Genomic DNA, 13689 nt, shown 5'->3' on the forward strand with positions numbered 1-13689 from the left:
CTGCATAGATAGGTTGCTCACCTGCTATACCCACTGTTGAAGGTTTACATTTAGAGAAACTTAAAACGTTTAAGAATCAGAGAGAATTTTTGTTACATAATTAGAATGATCTTCAAAGTCTTAATGTTTCATCAAATTATTTAAAAAATTAGGAAGTATCTTCAAAGCTTCTAACACCAGACCAGACTGTGATAAACGAGGACATGTAATGATCTTGTAAAAATCCTTGTAGTGATATCGTTTTGATAAAAGCCAATCCTTTTACTTTCCTGTACTGCCATAAATCTGCAAGACCTTCAAAAATCAGTTATCAGTCATCCTCAATGAAATGTTACAGGAATATGTGAATAACCATGGCTGTCAAGTGGGGCTCCAATCACAGAGGTTTGGATAAATTAAACCCTTAACACCTCCAAAGACTTAACAGTCATTTCTGACTCTTTAAAAATAGCCACGTTAGAACCAGATTTCCACAAATGACCCTCATTGTTCTAGATCAGGGTGGGGAACTCACGGCCTCAATAGCCGGTGTCCTGCATGTTTTCAATATCACCCTGGTTCAACACACCTGTATTTCCTGAGTCCTTGAGCATCACAATAAAGTTAAGCCTGGTCTCTGAGTCTCGCATTTGGTCCCACATTGATTAGTTCTTTACCAGGCCTCTGGAGAACTTCAAGACATGTTGGGGAGGTAATTTAGCCATTTAAATTAGCTGTGTTGGATCAAGGACCAGTGTTGGGCAAGTTACTTTGAAAAGGTAATTAATTATAGTTACTAGTTACTTCTTCAAAAAAGTAACTGAGTTACAATATTCTAAAAGTAATTAATTACTTGAAAAGTAACTATTGTTACTAACTATTGTGTTAGTTTAAAAAAACGTTTAACCCTCTGGGGTCCAGGGTATAATTGGCCATTTTTAAATACTTTTGATTTTCCCTCCACATTTTACCTTTAAAAATGATTTACTTTGCCTTGTTTGGTATCATCCTTTTCAGCACAACCTCATGTGTCTGAATTTACAGTTTTTTTTCATTTTGACATACTGTATTAACGCAATTGATCTAAAATCAGACAGAAAACATAAAATCAGAGTAGAAAAAGTTATATTTTTTACTGTATCAACCACAAACATGTTTAATGAATCATATTTCATAACTTTAAATGCAAATATAAATTGTCAGTTTGAAAATCCTATGCACAAGTTTTGCAAACAAAGTCTGCAAACAAATAAAGTTATTTGCATCCATTTAACTTTTACCTTGATTTTTTAAATAACCATTTCAAACTATTTACAGAACAATCAGCTGTTCTGCATTCAATAAGATGCCACACAAATTATTTGTGCCACTCCAAAAACAATTTCTGTCCACTATAAAGGAGAACATCACAGCCTGATACCTGCAGGTCTGACAGCAGCAGCTGTATCACTCCTTTCTCTACCTGGAGACAGCAGTCGCCTCATTGTTCTGACACACAACACAAACCTATCCACAACACCACACACTAACTACACAAGACAACACATTAACTACACACTCCAAACACGCTAAACGTCACAAATCTCTCATATCTCAAAACTCACTCTCTCTCTTTTTCTGCTGTCTTTCGCTCTCTCTCTCGCTCCTCACTCCTAAAACTTCCCATTTTTTTGTTTTTTGTTTTGCTCATAAGCAGAGAGATCTTGCTAGCGCTGCCCTTAGACAGTAAACGTGAGGAAACAACGCCGCATATATATTGTTTATCATGACTCTGGTTTTACGTGGCCTATCCACACAGTTCATAAACTGGTATATATCACCTTGTTGCTTTGTCTTTAAGTGGTCATGTGATTGGCTTACCACAACTCCTTCATTCTTCCTCAGTCAAACAGCAGCACTCATGCGATTGTTTTGCCCCCTTAGCTCCAGGTGTTGTGCTAGACAGTGATTGTCATTACCGTCCGCGGGAGCGCGCGCAGCTGCTTCAAGCTGTAGCGTCCAGATTACTTACGTAGTCAGCTACTTCCGTGCAACTGATATAAGGTGCGGTTAGCTGAACACAGCTTCAACCATCTGTTTGTCCGTCCGCATTTTCTTGTTAGTAACTGTAACGGCGTTGTAACGATAGGAATAGTAATTAGTTAGATTACTTGTTACTGAAAAAAGTAACACCGTTACTTGTAACGCCGTTATTCCCATCACTGTCAAGGACACATTTAAAACCTGCAGGACACCGGCTCTTGAGGCCTGGAGTTCCCCACCCCTAGAGCCACAATGATTTAGCTTAATGCCATGATCTTGGGTCCTTGTTTTCTGCATTTGGCCTTTAGATTGATGTTATAGTCAGAATTTAACATTATAGGTTTTGGTGCTTCCTTTAGTTGCTATTTTCCTACGCTCGCTATATTACGCGCCTGGGTCACTGTTCTAGTGTTTTCTGTGTTTTGATTCTTGTTTATATAGCATTCTGATGTTAAGTTTGTATTCCTGGTTTTGGTTTTACCTAGTTATTATTCCTTATTCTTTATCTTTGGAATCTCAGGTATTTTTATTTTCTTTATCTAGTTTTAAGATTCCTGTGTTCCTTACTGCAAATGTTATTCCTGCCTCCCCTGTGTCCCCGTGGCTTCTTGTGTAGTCAGCCTTGTCTCTGTGTTTGTTTACTCTCTCCCAGTGTCAAGTCTGTGTTTCTGTTCTTCCTGGTTTTGAAAGTGCCTCGTTTCTTGTGTCCTATGTCTAGTCTCTCATTATTTGGATTTGCTTTATCTGTGTTTCCCAGATGTCTCCACTCTGCCTTTAACTCTTGTGTGTATTTATGTCCTCAACTTTCCTCTGAACCAGGCTATGTGCTTGCTTGTATTAGGAAATGCAAAACTCAGCCGTGAGCTGAACTAGGAACATGGAACTAGAAAGCACTGAGTCCTTGAGCATCACAATAAAGTTTAGCCTGGTCTCTGAATCCTGCATTTGGCTCATCACTGAGCAGTCACACAGCCCGTAAATGATACTTAACATTGATTTCAGCCTTGTTTCCTAAATAAAGTGACCTTTGGCTGCTTCCTGCAAATGTGTAAACCACTACGCTGAAGCCACTTTCCATTTTCTAAATCCCGACTGACTTTCAACAAAAGCAGACCAATGAGAAGGCTGAAAGTGTTGGTGGAAGACATTTAAGAGAACCTCCACCAAAGGTGAGAAACTGCACTTTGTCAGCAAGTCAGCCTTTTAACCCTCGAAAGAGTCAACATTTTCAGCTTTTTTAGTGGAGAAGGGGCCATTCCATATTTTGTTATTTAATAATTCAATTCCATTCACAACAACAGTTACCTCAAAGTGGTTTATATTGTAATGTAAAAACCTCAGCTATTATTTGACCACCTATGAGTGAGCGCTTTGGCAACAGTGGGAGGGAAAAACTCCCTTCCAACAGGAAATAACCTCCGGCAGAACCATGAGAGGGGCGACCATCTGCCGTGACCGATTGGGAGTGAGGGGAGGAAGACAGGATAAAGACACACTGTGGATACTAGTGACCTAAGCTTCATGAACGTAATAGGATTGTGCCTTAAAGGGTATTGAGATTGGGCCAAAGTCTGCATAACTGGGTTGCCACTGATGGGTCAAGATGGGTCAGTAAATAGACAGACCCCAATCCCTTTAAGGTTTATTGTAGCAGACAGAAATGACAAAAATAACAGACTTTAATTTAACCAGCAGAAGACTTATCTGCAACAGAAGGGAAGATTTAGTGACTCCAGAGAGCAGGCAGAACAGTATCCAGAGCAGGCAAACGAAGGCTGGCACACCTTGGAGGATTTCTAAGTAGAAGGAAAGCAAGGCTGGTAGGTACAAAAACGAGTAAAAACATTAACTAGTTTAACTTTGACTACTTTAGGGAGCCTAGGGATACTAATGCATAGACCATAGCGGCAATCTGGCAATGAGTGGATGACTGAACTGGAGTTTTAAACTGCAGGTAAGCGGATGATGATGCTTAACAGGTGCATTAGCTAGGGATGAGAGCCCAGCAAAACAGCCACACACCCCTGATATTACAACCATACCACACTTGCAGAGAGAGAAAGATAGGAAACATTTCTACTGACCGTACTGAGAAAGATTTTTGGCCTTGCACATAAAGCTGAACCATGCTAAAACACAGAATGCATATAGCACATGAGAGACTACAATTACAAACAAACCTTTTGTCTTCAGTTCATGAAAACACATTTTCTGTCTCTGTATCCATCAAACAGTTAAATACATTGCAGTAATTAGTAAGTTGATATATTGCTAGAGAAGGAAATATAGTATAGTGATAAATGATGTGGCGTGAAAACAGGATAAAAGAAAACAAGGATAAAGGGTCATGTGACGAGCTTGATGGCACAGTGTCCTTCCTGATTTGACTTTTCACTGTAGCTTTCATGACCTCTTTTCCTGGAGATTTACAGGAGGGCTCTCCTGCATTCTTTCATTGTCATCATCTACTTTCTGAGTTATTGGCATGAATCAGGAGATTGATTTACCTCTTCAGCATGCCATCAAATTTGGCAAAGGCCTGGTAACAAGTCATTCGTCTGATTCAGGTGTGTTGGAACAAGGATGCATCTAAAAGCTGCAGAACAGTAGCTCTCAAGAACTGAAGCTGGACACCCCTGTTCTAGACAAAGGTTTCTGGTCCAAGTGCAAAACAACATGGTTTAAAACTTGTTATTGTTTTTGTTTTATTTTTTTCAGTATTATGCTTATCTGCTGTCTGTGTTAGTAGTGAAAATGTGCATGTGAAGATGGATGACTCATTACTGCAGACAAAATCTGCCTATGGGGACACACAAAGAAACCTGAAATTAAACCTAATATTATTAGTTTGCTTGTTTAGTTGTTGTTGTATAAACTGGGTGTAGACTTAAACATTTGCGGTAGTAATATTGATGCATATAAAACTGATGTTTTCATCATGTGTTATTGTTTTTACTAAATCGATAGTTCCTTCAGGAGTTTATTTATTTATTTATTATCAGCTAATAGTAAAAATGTTAACTAACTTTTGCAATTCATCAATCAAATGAGTAGAAAAAAAATTCAAAATTATGAGCAGTGTACTTTTCCAAGTCATCTGGCCTCTAACTTTGGAAGCACAAAATGAGTGACTAATGCACACCATGTCGGCCTTTAGCTGGTGTTAGGATATGTAATAACATTTAGAAACGAATCTATGCAGTAAAGCGTTAAATATTTGGCTCTTTGAGAAACAAATTTTGCCTGATGATGTTTTAACTGGCAAGTCTATGTTTACTGTCTTTTCTTATATGGTGTTTATAATCTTTTCATCCCTAAAGGTCAAACAGGAAAAGGGATTAGAAGAATGAGAAAATATCATTTAAAAAAATAAGAAGTAAAAACAAGCAGATTTGGGGAGGAGAAATAAAGTGATTAAATAAGTGAGAATCCAGGAAAGAGGCAGAAAGAGCCAAATTAAATGGATTAGACAGCTCATTCCCCCTTAATTCCCTTATCACCTCCTCCCACAGTGGATTGGGTTGCCACAGCAATGTTTACATGACCCCATATCCTGCTGAAGCCAAAACAGGCATGGCCCACATTATGCTAAATCTCCCGTTTACCTGGAATAATCCTGCCAGACAAACAGTCTGCAGCTTGCTACCTGGAAGTCAAGAGGCTGATGGGAGGCCACTGGCTAATGGAGAGGAAGATCCCATCTTCTTTTGTATTAAAAGAAAGAACTAGGGGGGTGGTTGTCAACATAAGTTATCTCACTCAGTTTTGTGTCTTTGTTCCCAGACTGTCTCTTGCTATGAAAGCTGAATACAGGCTCTAAAAAGAGTGTTTCAAGTAATCCACCTGTTTTTGATCCTCTCCTCTTCTGCTGCTGCTTCTAACATGTCTCTCCTATTTTCATCTCTTTTTTTCACTTATCATCGCCCTCTTATTCTGAGGTGTATCAGGATTAAGTAATAAGTTGTCCTGCCCCAAAGCAGGTTTATGAAGGGATCTTTCAGTCCCTCTAAGATCAAACAACTCACCAGTTCTCTGCTTTTTTGTTGAGTTTTCCTTTTGGGGTTGGTGTCTTGTTTTTAGTGGCTTTATTTACTAATTAAAAAAAGTTAAGTAATTAATTTAGGGAGGGACATTCTGTGCTCTATGGCTCATTGTGTGGTTGGCCCAGAGTCCCCCGAACTTAAAAGCTTTTGTTGGCTACCTAATCTGGATGGTGCTATCCTCTTTGTATATTGTTGTATTCTGTTTTTTTCTGTTATTTGTAGCTGTAACAACCCTTCAGCAACCATATCTAACTATCTAAAAACTAAAAATTGATGTTTTAGGGTACACAGTTGTACTTATCAAATCAAAATCAAAGTATAAATCAATCATTTATACTTTAATTGCATAATAATTACACTTAAAAAGCTATAAAGAGCTGACCTTGGTTAGTATAGGTGTCCAGTGACTTATTTCTAATTTCAGTTAAGCATGAGGAGAATTTAAGGAATAGCTGGTCAGAGACACAGATGCTATTCATCCTTCAAAGAAGTCCTCCCAGTTTACTCAATGATTGTAATTTTTAAAGGCCGTTTTGTGTATTTGTTAGTAGGCCACAAATGGTAATAACACTTCCTGACTTTGAGTCCAGTCTGCTTCTATTTTGCTTCTTCAGTTGGTCTTTTCTTCTTTGGGGTGCTGTAAATGCTCTGCCAATATTTATTTTATTTTTTGTTTTCTTTTTACTGATAATCGCTCACACCTCCAGGTTTGTCTTTCATTTTATAGTTTGCCAACCAGTAACTCACTGCTTCCACCAAATGCTATAAAGTGTATAAATGGTATCATTAATTTTTATGGGAACCTTTAATCGCACCTTATTACTTTGGGATATACATATGACCGTCAGTCTAATGACTAAATGGACAATCATCTTCAATTTTAGCACCTTAGAAATAATATATTATTAATAAACTGTTCTCGTTATTAATATTTAATGCTGTTAAGTGTTATGTCCCCTAGACACTAAATCAATTTAAAATGTCTTATTTGCACTACTGTGTGCATATGCTGTAGTCATATACTGTCAAGTCTACACAGTCTTGCTACAGTAAGTCTGCCAAGTCTGGACACAACATAGTCAAATAGTGCAGTAAATAAACTCTGATATCGTCTGTAAATCTTTAGGCACGCGATAGATGAATATAAGTTTTTCACCCTACATGACAAGAGTTGCAAAGAACCTGGTAGTAAAAAAAAAAAAAAAAGTATCCTAAACTAGTTTTATTTTGGAAAATGCTCTGAAAAGCAGAGAGCACAGGTAATCAGTAACCTACTTTGATATCTACGGTCTTCACTAGACTTAGTTTACTGACAGTACAGAGTGCAGAACTGCAAGTATTAAGAAGAGAACCAAGCAACGAGTTTTCAGAAACAAGTAAACCAAAATTGTTTGTTGGCACTAAAAAAACCAAAATCTTTTCAGATATTTCATAACAATATTCAGTGAAAGATTTTAATTAGCACTGCCCACAGTAACCTTGTATATTAGCATCCTTAGTAACAGCAGGTGATCACAATTTTCTCATCTCTGAAGTTCTTAATTACTTTGAAATTATGCAACACCAGCTCGTACCCTCAGGTCCAGTTTTCTCTCAAGCAAATAATCATCCTTGCTTTTGAATTTAACTAGCATACAGAAGAGATTATTTAGTGCTTTGTGGCTCAACACATTTATGAAAAGGGACCTCTCGTTCAGAGTAAGAGGTTTATTTAGCACAGACAATGTAGACAAATAGAAAGAGATGTAAAGGCGGAATTGCAGAGAACAGGGGATATATAGTACATAAAAGCTTTGACAAGCCAGTTTTGCAAAATACAATGTTTATTGAAGTACATATAATAACAGTTATACAGCAGCACTGAGGCTGTTGAAGCAATAAAAAGGATCACAAATAAATTACATTTTAAGTTCCCTCCGGGCATACGTGTATTAGTCTGTGGTGTAGCTGGGGTTTATGAGGAAACCACCATGCAAACTACGAACCAACAAAAGATTGCTGGGAAATCTGCCACAGTAAGTCTGATTTGCAGCAGCTTCAACTTGTAACCTGAAAGAGTTCACTGAACCTCTACTAATTTTTTTGGTGCCATATCCCCAAAGGGACTTTTAGCATTAAGATGAGGAGCACTCATCTTATCGGTGTGGTGGTGACAGTAGGCAGATGTTCCGCTTGGATTTTAGACCTTATCATACCAAATGTTGACAGCTGCAGCAGGCCACAATGTTTGACCTTTTAAATAGCAAATGGCAATGAAAAGATAATGGCAGCATTACTCAGCATGACTCCCTTTTATTTTCTTTTACTTCTCAGAATAAACAAATTGACGCATGGCTGTCAAACTCCAGTCCTGAAACTTTTACATGCGTCCCTGCTACAACACACCTAAAATTAGTAGGTCATTAGCAAGACTCTATAGAGCTTGACTGCATGCTGTGGTGGCAACCCCGACCCTAGTCAAGTACATTTAAATAAATGTAAGTAAATGTAAGAGTTTAGAAAAATGCACTTTTATTGCACCATGTTAATTCACTGATGAGCTGCTGTAACATGAATCAAATGGCTGAACTGGCACCTCAGCATGCAGTCTATAAGTTCTATAGAGTCTTGCTAATGACCTACTAATTTTAGGTGTATTGTAGCAGGGACAAATGTAAAAGTTTCAGGACACCGGCCCTCGAGGACTGGAGTTTGACACCCCTGACCTACAGCATAAGCATAAAGTAACTGAAATATTGGGAACATCATTTAGGGTTAGTGTTTTGAATTTACTCTGATTTCTCAAAAGGATCAGAATAATATTTGTTCCTAATGAATCTAAAATGAAAATTTTAAGTTAAAATTGAATTAATCAATTCTATACTTATCTTATCTGCAGGGGTGGGGGAGTCCCAGGCCTCAAGGGCCGGTGTCCTGCAGGTTTTAGATGTGTCCTTGATCCAACACAACTGATTAAAATGGCTAAATGACCTCCTCAACATGTCTTGAAGTTTTCCAGAACTAATCATTTGATTCAGGTGTGTTGACCCAGGGTGAGATCTAAAACCTGCAGGACACCGGTGCTTGAGGCCTGGAGTTCCCCACCCCTATCTTGGTAGCTGATGTTGTCATAGCTGGCATGTCATGGGTCTGATGCCAGAAGTGTGCTGTGTCACTGGTATTATGTGGAAAAATATGTTGGATCTGGAGAAATGCACAAGCCTAAGCGTTTCTCAGATGCTCCCACACACTTGTCTGGTTATGATTCAAAAGATGCTGAATCTGAGAACTGACTGTCAATGCCTTTCACTTCTTTGATGCTGCAGCTATAGAATAAGTTTATGAAATGAAAATAGCCAGTTCAAGTCAAACAACTTGTGCCAGATCCATCCATATTGGATATTTCGTGTAAAGAGTATACTATGAAGGGTGTTTCAAATGCATACACAGAGGTGCCTTTTGAAAAAATATCCATATCCGTGAGATTTCTTTTGCCAGGGAAATGCAGACCAAGGTATGACCAGAATAATTATAGAAAGAGAGTTAGAAAAAGCAAAGCAGATGATGTGATCTAGAAGTGTTTAGAAAATTTATATTCCATGAATCTCTGGAAAATCTTTAAGGAGTATATAAATTTAACTGTAGTTTTGTTTGCAGAGAATTTTGTGAATTATTTCAGTTTTGCTGTTTCCAAGAGGTAAGAGTTCAAACTGGCTCATGATGTCATCAGGGAGCATGAGGGAGGACATGAGTGAGTGGAGACTAATGTAAACAGTGTGAGAAGAGAGAGCATAGGTTAGCAATGGCATGCCATGTTTCATGTAAACTCGAAAACTGAAATGAGGGGAAAGTTGCCAAAAGGAGAATGGAGTCATGTCTGTCTAAGGAAGCAACACAGAGGGAAAAGTGAAAGAGCAACTGGTGTGATGAGAATATTAATTGCACAGCGCTGTGTTTCTTAAAGTCCATTACTGCTGGAGAGCTGTCACAAAACTATTAATGAGTGCATGATGGAGAGAGAGGCTTAGAAAAGGAAAGAAAACTGCACATGCTGAGCAAGGGAATGGAGGGAGGAAGGGGTCATGTTCTGGATTTGCTGCAGTAATATGATCTTGAGGTGGGCATCAAAGAAAGATTCAGACAGCAATTAAAACTAGATTAACAAACTAGAGAGAGTGGGGAAGAGACCAAGAGACAGAGAGCGACTGATGAGCACGTCGTGGATTTTTAAAAAGAAAACTACAAACCTCTTGCTCAGTGGCAGAAGACTAATGTATGGATCCTTAATGCAAATTTGAGTGAATGTGCATGCTGTTTAATGCTAATATGTTTGTGCTGGGAGCTTATGTTCAGTAGGTACAAGGTGGTGAGGGACTGCTTATTCCTAAGAACAGGTACAGTAAATAGTTGCTGAAGTAATGTTTATTGGTTGTGATTAAAAAGGCATAACTGTAGACTGCAGCTCAAAAAGAGGACCCAAGCACAGCTATTTTAATAAAAGCAGGAAGAACAGGGATGGGAGCGGGGGGCTTTATACAAACCAATTAGCCAATATTTTAGCAATATTTTCCTTGTAAACTTTGGTTCTTAGCATTTATGTTAAACATTTATGCTTTCATTCATATCACCCACCTAAACACTACACTCCCTGGTGGCGATTTCAATTCCTGACATTGACAACCTCCCCTAGTCGCAGAAATAATTGCTGCCATGTGCAAAAACCACTCGAGAAAGGTTTTAGTAACACAGTGAACCCCACGCTTTCAAATGGCCAATCAACAGAGACGTAACCTCAAAACCTACAAGACCCAAAGGATCTGCTGCAAACTTCCCAGTTCATAAAGTGACCTACACAATATTATATCATTGTGGCTAGCTACTCTATAATGCAAGAAGGAAACAAGAAAATGAGACAGAAGCGGAAACAATGGTAGTGAAGCAGATAATCACAATGTTGGGAAAATGAATAATGCAAAACACGACAAAACTAATTACTTTTAAGGCCAACGAAGTATGTGCAGACTTAATATTAATGAAAATATACAATATAAAGAGTTGTAATTCTTTATTTGCAAATATTTGGCAACCCATTTATTGTCTCTTTCAGCAGCAGGTACATTGACTTGAGGAGTTTCAGTACAACACACTTAGTTCTAATTATCAAACAGCAGGTCGAGACAGCTGAACTGATTTCATACACAGACATCCACTGCTGCAGAGGCATTAACACCTCATCACTGTCGCCTACAACAATTTATTCACAGGCAAGGAGTTGGAGCAGCCAATATACTTGCTTTAAGTGTGCATCGACATACAAACTACGTGAAAGAAACACTCTTGTGATGATGCCAGAGCGACTGCAAATTACTTGCAGCTCAGAGAAGCATAATTTCAGCTTGACATACAAGTCAACAGGAGTTAAACACACAAAAAAAAAAAAAAAAAAAAAAAAAAAAAAATCTGGCATCAAGAGAGGTTATCTTATTAGCCTTTATTTAACCAGGAAAATTACTCTTCAGATTTAAAAATGTCTTTGGTAAGGTTGGCCCAGCCACAAACGGTAGTGCTTCAGTCAGTAGTGGTTCCATATACAAGTGATATTGTATGTATTGCACAATATAGAGAGTACACATAAAGAAGTATGCCCATATAGAGTAAATCAGAGGAAGAGGCATAAGTCTTGGGAACAAAGACAAAAACGTCTCATATTTTTTTGATACACCAAGGTTGGTAAGTAAGATGGAGCAGAACATGAAAAGCTTTGTAAAGAAAATACCAATGGTAGATTCAACAATTTAATGAAGACCATCCAAACCTGAGCGAGATAAGGGCTTTAAGGGTGAGTCTCAGTGCTCCTCAGTGCTATACACCATATACCAACCCAGACATAAAAGTGGTAGTAATAAGTCTCCTCCTTGCCTCAACAGAATGGCAATATTGGACCTAGAAAATAAAGACCCAGTGTATATTAAACACTGAATGCAGCTGACCCAAGCAATGCCAGTGACAAAACAGAAAAAAATTAAAGCACAACACCTGAAAAACAATGGAAAAACAACAGAAACAATACAGCATGGCATCCCTCAGAGCAGTAGCAGCTTTAATATCTGAAAAAAATGACAAATTGCATTCAATAGAATGCAATTTAAATTCAAAACCAAATGCAGAAGAAAGGGCAGCTTATACCTACCAGGCCTGCTGAGCTACTACACCTGGACAGGAGAGGAGTGCTTCCCGACCCAGCAGCAACAGGTGACACAACTTGTCAGTAATTTCTACCATGCAAACAGCTCAAGTTAGAATAGTTTAGATCCAAAAACTACCAAAAGCGCATACCTCTTCTGCTGTATTATACTCACTTGGGGAGGAGAGGTAAACTTCACACGCCAGCACGAACAGGAGACGCCACAAACAAGAGGCTTCAAAGTGCACAAACAAGTTACATTAAGCAGAGAGACATCCACAGCTTCTGTGCAACAGGTAGAATTTAAACATGCAGCCGACCAGGCAGCGAGCGACAAAAGACACCAGGAAATGCAACCCTCAGTGAGCATAAAGAGACAGGTGACAGAGCCTCCTTATATACTGTGCCCCTGCTGGCAATAGGTCAGCAGATTCAAATTGGGCAAGATTAGATATGGAGAGCAGCCTTAAATCTTCCTGCTACATTTGCATTCCTCCTATTCATCATTTTCCTGTCTCTTAGACAGGATTGCACTATCACTGCATGTCAAAGCCTTGCTTTCTACTCAGAAGAGAACTATGTTTGTCCAAAAGACATTTTATCATAAGTGTTTCCTTCAAAGGTCAGAAACACTGGACATGCCAGTATGTGAAGACTCGGAGCTATGCAAGATTGATTTTAGGAATCACTGCATTGTGTGGTGTCACTTGAAAACTCAATGCAGCGACACTACAGTCAGTCAGTGTAGCAGAAAACAACAAGAGAAAGCTGATCGCTCGCACTTGGCTCCACTTCCTCTCAAACTCGTCACCATACACACACATCTCACGCTGAACTTCACTCTCTTCTGGGAGTGATTTTGTTCACTACTGTGGTCATCAAAACAGCAACGTTATCTACCTAATATCACACAACCGAGGACCAGGACTTATCAGTTCAAGCAGTGCACAAAGTATGCACAAAGCTCATGTTCCCTGGGATTGTGCAGCTAAGCCAATTTATTGCTGTTTGTTTGTATGTTCCTCACAAAATACATTATCTTCAAAAATCCTGCTCTCACTCATTGCAATCACTTGTTTTCAAAACATCCTCAGTTCTTAATAGGCTGGATTTCACCCAATGCGGAAAACATTCATGTGAGAATTGAGTCAGTGTTGACATGATTGGATCATTATGTCGTTTCTGCACATTTGTCAGCTGCACATCCAGCAGCCAAATTCACATTCTACCACATCCCAAACTTATTATCTCAAATTCATATCTGGGGACCGGGAAGGCTACTGAAGTTTGAAATTAAGTTAGTTTTGTAACACAGTGGTCCACTGTGGTCATCCTGGTGGAAGTAGCCATTAGAGGCACCATAAAGGGGTGCACATGATCAGTATTCAGACAGGCTGGTGCATCCAGTTCTTGTATTAAAGTAAGCTCGAAGATGGTGCTGTCTGTAGGCAGTCCAGCTTATAGTTGGATGTCTTAAGCATA

At 38.8% G+C, this 13689-nt stretch overlaps 1 long non-coding RNA gene across 1 annotated transcript; it reads right to left on the reverse strand.

Moving 5' to 3' along the window:
• Positions 1–11086: 11086 nt before the first annotated feature.
• LOC146365557 (uncharacterized) lies at positions 11087–12558 on the reverse strand. The gene is made up of 3 exons (XR_014798691.1): positions 12383–12558; positions 12214–12298; positions 11087–12130 (listed from the first exon to the last, which is right to left on the reverse strand). It is a non-coding gene; the product is annotated as an uncharacterized LOC146365557 (long non-coding RNA).
• Positions 12559–13689: the final 1131 nt, after the last annotated feature.

Source organism: Perissodus microlepis, chromosome 19 (genome assembly GCF_051167445.1).
Source record: "Perissodus microlepis isolate ML-2025 ecotype Zambia chromosome 19, ASM5116744v1, whole genome shotgun sequence".
Classification (NCBI taxonomy): Eukaryota; Metazoa; Chordata; class Actinopteri; order Cichliformes; family Cichlidae; genus Perissodus; species Perissodus microlepis.